The sequence below is a fragment of the Microtus pennsylvanicus genome, chromosome X, assembly GCF_037038515.1.
Source record: "Microtus pennsylvanicus isolate mMicPen1 chromosome X, mMicPen1.hap1, whole genome shotgun sequence".
Taxonomy (NCBI): domain Eukaryota; kingdom Metazoa; phylum Chordata; class Mammalia; order Rodentia; family Cricetidae; genus Microtus; species Microtus pennsylvanicus.
In genome coordinates this window covers 119,107,044-119,115,059 of record NC_134601.1, presented here as the reverse complement: position 1 = coordinate 119,115,059, position 8,016 = coordinate 119,107,044, and the positions used below count along the sequence as shown (strand labels likewise).

Below are 8,016 nucleotides of genomic sequence, written 5' to 3'. Positions count from 1 at the left end.
CATATAAAAGCCAAATGTGATGGAACCCATCTGGAACCCCAGCACTCCTATGGCAAGATGGGTGGCAGAGAGAGAGAAAAAATCAAGCTTTTAGAGCACCTAGCCTGGTGTTTGAAGTGTAGTGCAATACAATAGGAAACAAAACAGAGATCCTGATTCCACAAGGTAGAGGGCAAGAACCCCTCCGTAAACTGTCCTCTGATGGCCATCTATGCGCTGAGGGCTACATGGGCAGTGGGCATGCATGCATGCACTTTCATGCCTATGCCCCCCCCCTCTCATTTTAAGTTGAGAAATAATTACAAAACTATTCAGGTTACTTTTTCAGTCCATCCAACTTCAGGCATCAAACAGCCCTTTCATCCCAAGCAAAAATTGGAGGTTCTTTGTGAAAGAAGGCAAACTGATACAAACTCCATCCATCCCACTGTGTCACTAGAGAGATGCCTACAATAATGTAAGAATTGCAAATAAAATAGAAGAAACTTCTCAAAGGGAAAAAAGCTAAAAGGGGGGAATTTATAACAGGGACTAAAAACAATATCATTGAAGAAATCTATAAAAGGGTTATGATACTAGCTGAGATAAAAGAATGCATTTAAATACCACCATCAGTGAAAAGCTTCGTGGGTGTCAGGAATCACAGAAGAACTACAATACACACCTTTTTTTGCACAAAGCTTCGGTCCCCCGCCTTGGCAACTGGGCATTTCATAGAAAGAGATAAAACTGTGTTTTGTCCTCTATCATAACCACCAACAAGGACACCTTTGTAAAGTTTCATTTTCTGGAACTACCCAACCCTCTCAGAATAAATACATACACCATGGCCTGAAGGAAGACAATGGTTGTGGGGGTGAATGGCACAGATCCTAATCTCACAACTGACTCCACGGTAGCCAGGAGGTGGTGGTGCACGCCTTTAATCCCAGCACTTGGGAGGCAGAGGCTATCTCTGAGTTTGAAGCCAGCCTGGTCTACAGAGTGAGTTCCAGGACAGTCAGGGCTATACAGGGAAACCCTGTCTCGAAAGGCAAAACAAAATAAGCAAGCAAACAAGCAAACAAACAAAAAAAAAAAACCCTGACTCCATGAATGACTTCTCCTTTCTGAGCTTGCATCCTGGCCTTTAGAATGGAGAAATTTTAAGGCAAAATGACATGATTAAATATACTGTGGAAATAAGCATTCTGTGGACGGGGAGCTCATGGAGGCAGGCACTTCGACCTGTACCAGCCCTAGCTTGGGTAGGGAGAGCTCATAAGAGCCCTATATGTGAGCCGGGCTAGGAGTTATGGTAAAGAAACTTCCAGATATACTGAACTTCAAACCCAGTACTACATGAACTTCTCCTGGGGAGACATAAACAAATGTCCACTCACTCCAGCATCAATGACAGATCAAAGTACTAATCCCATCTAAATCTGACTTAGTGAACCAATGAGCTTATTGGTGCCATTTACTGGAGCATGGGTAACCCCAAGACAGTGACGTCAATGAGGAGTCTCACACCAGCATGGGTTAACAAAATCTCCAAAAGCAACATAGATTGAGTTCCCACTTAAGTTCACCGCGCATACTCATGTACTGTAACACAGCAGGAGACTGTGTAGCTGGGGCAGAATTACATACAGCTGGGAGCGGAATGCAGGAGCAAGTGGCTGAGAGCTCATATCTCCTCGTGCCCTTTCTCTGTGAGGAAACACCATCAGGATCTGTCCTGCAAGGCTCTCATGAATCTTCACAGCTGTTCTGATAACCACAGTAATGTTTGGTTGCTACCTCTGTTCAGAGGTCCACATTCCAGAACACGCGGAATCTCTGGGGTTCTCGGGGGCAGGGATGAAGCACATATGAGCTGAGGCTATATAGCTCGGTGGTAGAGCAAGCCAAAAGTTTAAAGAAAATCACCTATAACCCAGAACTTGGCCTCCTTCCTCATCACCCAGCTGGTTGCCATGGAAACCCCTAATCACACTTTCAAGGCTTCATTAGCACTGCCATTTTGACTGTAATAAAGACAGAAAATACGGCTTTAATATAGTTAGCTTTTCATTAATTGCTTTTGTCGAAGAATTTTTCTGCCATTTAATGAAGAAGAAAGCAAACAGCAGTAATTTCCCTAAAAGGTCAGAGAGTGAGAACATATGGGAAATTTGCCTCTTGGAATGGTGTGGTCTTGCCTGATGAAATACCATCTCTCTGAGTTCAAAGTTGCTGTTTACGCAATAGGTGTGACAGAAAATTGGAAAGCGCTGGCTGTGATGACAGTTCCATTTCTGAGGGCTCAAGATTAACAAGGAATCATTAGCCATGTCCTCCTGCCACATTAGGTGTTAAGATTAGCAAGAATCTAAGACCCAGAAAGGACTTCACAAAATCAATATAGTCTGGACTTTGATGCACGCTAGCAAGCCCAAGGACTCTGGGAACTTGAAAGTGCTTCAGAGAAGACTATGGGTGTGATAATGACGTGTTTTATTATGCATAGGTCACAGTCATTGAGCACTTACAATGCAGCCATGCACCTTACGCTCTCTACCCCTTCTTGGCATCTCCTCACTGAATTCTCACCCCCAAATCTTATAAAGTAAATACTATTGGTGTCCACATTCAACAAAAGAAAATCAGAGGTTAAGGAAGTTGGTAACTCTGTATTCAGTACTGGGTAACAGCCCCAGTCCACGAAAAGGAAAAGGGAAATGGAGCAAAACCACCCCAGGAATAAGAATTTCAAAGGGGAGGGTTGGAGAGATGACTCAGTGGTTAAGAGCACTGGCTGCTCTACCAGAGGTCCTGCCTGAGTTCAATGCCCAACAACCACATGGTGGCTCACAACCGTCTGTAATGGGATCTGAGTCCCTGTCCTGATGTGCCTAAAGACAGGTCACTCATATATGTAAAATAAATATTTTTTTTTAAAAAAAGAAAAGAAAAAGGAAAGAATTTCAAAGGGGCTGGGAAGATGATGCCAGGAGTCAAATGCTGGCTCTGCAAGCTTGAGATGCTGAATCTGAATCTCCAGACCCATGTGAAAGTCAGACATGGCGATCGCGGGAGGGACGCGGCCACCTACTCCCACGCAGCAGCCCCGTCCTCCAACTCAGCCGCGCAGGTTGAATCGACCAAAGTGATGGTTGTGGAGAAGCCTAGTCCCCTGCTGGCCCGGCGGGAGTTTGTGCGACAGTACTACACCTTGCTGAACCAAGCCCTGGACAAGCTACACAGATTTTAGGGGAAGAACTCTTCCTGTGCCCATGGGGGCTTGGACTCCAACAGGAAGCCAGTAGATGCAGGCTAGGGGCAGAAGGAAATCCACAGGAAAGTGATGTCACAAAACCACACCAACCGCCACACCAAGATCCGCCACGTGGATGCTCACGCCGCTCTGAATGATGGGGTGGTGGTCCAAGTGATGGGGCTCCTGTCCAATAATAATAACCAGGCTCTGCGGAGGGTCACGCAGACCTTTGTTCTTGCTCCTGAGGGTTCCGTTGCCAACAAATTCTATGTTCACAGTGACATCTTCAGATACCAAGATGAGGTCTTTGATGGCTTTGTCACTGAACCTCAGGAGGAATCTGAGGAAGAAGTAGAAGAACCTGAAGAAAGACAGCAGACACCTGAGGTGGTGCCTGATGATTCTGGAACTTTCTATGATCAGGCTGTCAGCAATGACTTGGAGGAACATTTAGAGGAGCCTGTTTTGGAGCCAGAGCCAGAACCCGAGCCAGAGGCAGAACCAGAACCTGTGCTTGACATCCAAGAGGACAAGCCTGAGCCACCATTGGAGGAAGCTGCTCACGAGGATGTGCAAAAGAGCACTTCCCCGGCCCCAGTGGATGTTACCCAGTGCAGGAAGACCTGAGGACGTTTTCTTGGGCATCTGTGACTAGTAAGAACCTTCCTCCCAGCGGGGCTGTTCCAGTGACACGGACACTACCTCATGTGGTTAAAGTGCCGCCTTCACAGCCCCATCCAGAATCTAAGCCGGAATCACAGAATCTACCACAAAGACCTCAGAGAGATCAGAGAGTTCGAGAGCAACAGATCAATATCCCTCCTCAGAGGGGACCCCGGCCAATCGCGAGGCTGGGGAAGCAGGAGATATGGAACCTCGAAGGATGGTGAGGCACCCTGATAGTCACCAGCTCTTCATCAGGAACCTGCCACATGAGGTTGACAAGACGGAACTGAGGGATTTTTTCCAAAATTACAGGAACGTGGTGGAGCTGAGTATTAACAGTGGCGGGAAGTTACCCAACTTTGGCTTTGTTGTGTTTGATGATTCTAAACCTGTTCAGAAAATCCTTAACAACAGGCCCATCATGTCCGTCTGAACATGGAGGAGAAGTCTCGCGCTGTCAGGGAAGGTGACCTCAGGGATAACTGTCTTCTGACCAGGAGGCCCCTGTGGTGGGCCAAGTGGTGGGATGAGAGGCCCTCCCCGCGGAGGCACGGTACAGAAACCAGGCTTTGGTGTGGGCTTGGGGATCACAACTCCAAAGCAGTGAATTGCTTGGCCCCTATCTCCGCACAGCACACAGCCCTGGCTCCTGCAGAATGGTGATTTCTTCAACCAGCCTTTGGTGCTTTGATTAAGAATGGCCCTCATAGGCCCATATATTTGAAGTGGGATTCTTTCATAGGATTAGGAGGTGTGGCCTTGTTGGAGGAAGTGTGTCACTGTGGGGTGAGCTTGAAGTTTCAAAAGCCCATGCCAGGCCCAGTCTCTCTCTCTCTCTCTCTCTCTCTCTCTCTCTCTCTCTCTCTCTCTCTCTCTCTCTCTCTCTCTCTCTGAATGTAGCTCTCAGCTACTGCTCCAGCACCATGCCGGCTGCCATGCTCCCTACCATGATGATAATGAACTAAACCCTCTGAAACTGCAAGCAAGTCCCCCAATTAAATACTTTCTAAGATTTGCTTTGGTCACAGTGTCTCTTCACAGCAATAGAACAGTGACTAAAACCCTGTGTAAGGATGGGGACCTGAGTAGTTCAGATCATCAGGCCCCATGTCAAAGCATGGTGCGGCAGAGGGCACCTGCAATCCCACACTGGCAGGTAGAGGTTGGCAGATCTCTGGTACTTATTGGACAGCCAATCTAGCTAAAGCAGCAAGATCCAGGTTTAGTGAAAGCTCCTGCCTCAACAAAAATAATACGGAGAGTGACAGAGAAAGACACCCACAAACCCAATCTTTGGCCTTCATGTACACATACATAGGCAAATGCATGCATCCACACTTGACTTTTGGGTCCTTTTTTTTCTCTGGTCCTTCTCCCCAAAAGCAAACAGGAGGGAACAGTAGATTGAAATCACAAGCTGAACTGAAGATGTGGTTCAGTTGATAGAGTGCTTGCTTGCCTTGAAGATTGAAATCAATCTATGCCAGAATGCTTCAAGAACATCTTTAATAATTTAAAGCTCACGTAATTCAAGAATAATTTTCCCAAAAGATGGAAAGGAATACATTGTGAGGGAAAAGTGTTAGTGGATAGGGGGAGAATTGGAGGGGAGGAGATGGAAAGAGTATTTCAAGAAAATGCATTACACACATATATGAAAGCCTTCTTATGAAAAAACAATTTTTCAAGAATAGTAGCAGGTAGTTCCATTTCCCAGCTCCACAGTAGTAACGAAAAAAGAAAAAGAAATCACTGCATCTACCAGCTTTAAATACATGTGATTGCTGATTTTTTTCCTCAGTTAGAAAGATTCTCATTTCAAATTTTAATCCAGAAATAAAACTTAGTAAGTGTATTTCTGTCACATGACTTTAGATTCCCAGAAGCTGAACTCATGCAAGCATGAGTCTGTATGAGATTATTTCCATCCTCCCAACTCCCCACCCCATTCTAAAGAGGAAGAAGGGTTCTTCCTTGAGAGTTAAGCACACTTTTCTCTGTGGCATATGCAATGTGGGTAGTGATAGGAGACTCGGAAAAGTAAAGCCAAATTGATCACTCACTGCAGCACGAATAATAAAAACCCAGAGACAGATGATGGGGTTTAACCTGAAGATCAGAAAAGCAAAGCAGCCAACCACTGGCTCTTACCTCTACCTCAGACTGAAATGGCGATCCTGCCTCCAGGAATCTCAGAATGAGACTGAGCTGAAACCTATCTCCTCCTGTTTTATATTCCTCTACAATGCTGGGATTAAAGGCATGCACCACCACTGCTTGGTTTCTATGGCAAACTAGTATGGCTCCTGGGATGAAAGGTGTGTGCCACCTCTGCCTGGTCTGCATGGCTGACTAGTGTGGCTGTTTTACTCTCCGATCTTCAAGCAAGCTTTATTTATTAAAACACAAATGAAATGAGCCATGCTGTGTTGGAGGCAGAGAGCTCTAGTACTTAGCAGAGACCCACTGCATACCATGGCACAGACACAGAGCTGACTGCTTCTTTGGGGATCTTCATTTTCTTGTTAAGTTTCTCATGTCACATAAAACTTAATATATTCGTGGGAGTATGAATGTAGCTCAGTTGGTAGGGCACTTGCCGGGGATGCACAAAACTCTGAACTCCAACCCACAAACTTAGAATAACATGCCACTTAAACCTTGCATGATGCCAAATATTTGTAATCCCAACACTCTGAATATAAATCAGACAGGAAAATTAGAAGTCTGAGGTCATACTTGGGTACATAGAGAGTTTGAGGCCAACCTGGATACATGAAAATAACAACAGGGGTAGAAAGGAAGATGTGAGGTTCAGGGGTGTAGCTTCATACTTGCCTAGTAAATTGAAGAGATCCTAGGTTCAAGTCCCAGCACCATAAGAAAGAAGAAAAGAAGAAAGACAGGAAGGGAGGGGAGGAAAGGGGGAGAAGAGGAGAGGAAGAAAGGGAGGGAAGGAAGAAGGGAAAGGGGAAAAGGAAAAGAGGGCGTGGTTGAAGGAGTACTGCAGTAATGACGGCACACTAGTAGATGACTAAAAAGGGGTTTTTGACTAAATACTTGAATGGAAGTCCTGTTCAAAGAAAAGTTTTTAATGACTGATGGGAAATTTGGATGAGAAGTTTTCTTATTTTTATGAACCACTTACCAGAGAGTGTTTAGAAGTCCCACTGCAAGACATACTAGCAAGCCTGACAATGGTAAAGATGTCCAAAAAAGATGCTCTTTGAAGCTTTGCTAGCAGGGATAACACACTCTCCCACTGGCGTTTTTTTTTTCCTAAGAGACTGAGTACAGATGTAAATGGCTGTCGATTATTGTTTCTGCCACAGTGCTGTTTCTTTGAAAGCAATGTTGCCCAGACAATGAGCTAACTGGGGTCCCAACTCCATTTGGGTTCCACAATGTAACAAAAATATTCCCTCTCTTTTCAGGAATGGAAAAAGTCCTCGCACATGTTACACAGAAATAGCTCTGGCTGTTATTTGGGAGTAACCTGGAACAGAAGTGTCATCTAGAATCAGGACATCTTCATGCTGAAATAACCGGATCTCTTCAGATACTTTGGGTTTTTCAAAGCAAGTACTAGATACAGGATAGAATTCTCTAGAGAGTGTGAGATATCAACATCTTTATATTCTTCTTTTTTCTTCCTTGATTGTTTCCTCAGCTTACAAAAGCAACTTTTCTTAATGTAATTCCACACTAATCCATTCCATCCTGTTTTGTTTTGTTAATGAATAAGAAATTGAACTCGAAAGATGTCTCAGCAAGTAAACAAGTTTGCCGGCAATTCTGACCACCTGAGTTCAGTCACCATAACCCACTGAAATGTTCAAATGCAGTGGCACAGATATGTAATTCTAGCACTTCAACAAGCGATGTGGCATGGAAATAGGAAAAAGACCCAGAAGCTCACTTCAAAGTGCAGTGACAGGGTCCACAAGGGAGACCCTGCTTCAACAAGGCAGGAGGGGCAAACCTACTACTTAAACTTGACCTCTTGCCTTGACTTAATTACTTTTCTATTGCTGTGAAGAGATGTCATGACCAGGACAACCTATAAAAGGAAGCATTTAACTAGCGTCTTTCTCACAATTTCAAAAAGT

At 44.9% G+C, this 8,016-nt stretch overlaps 1 pseudogene; it reads left to right on the top strand.

Annotated features, from left to right (window-relative positions):
* The first annotated feature begins 3,133 nt into the window (after nt 1–3,133).
* On the top strand, nt 3,134–4,562 carry LOC142840831 (ras GTPase-activating protein-binding protein 1 pseudogene; annotated as a pseudogene).
* The last annotated feature ends 3,454 nt before the right edge of the window (nt 4,563–8,016 follow it).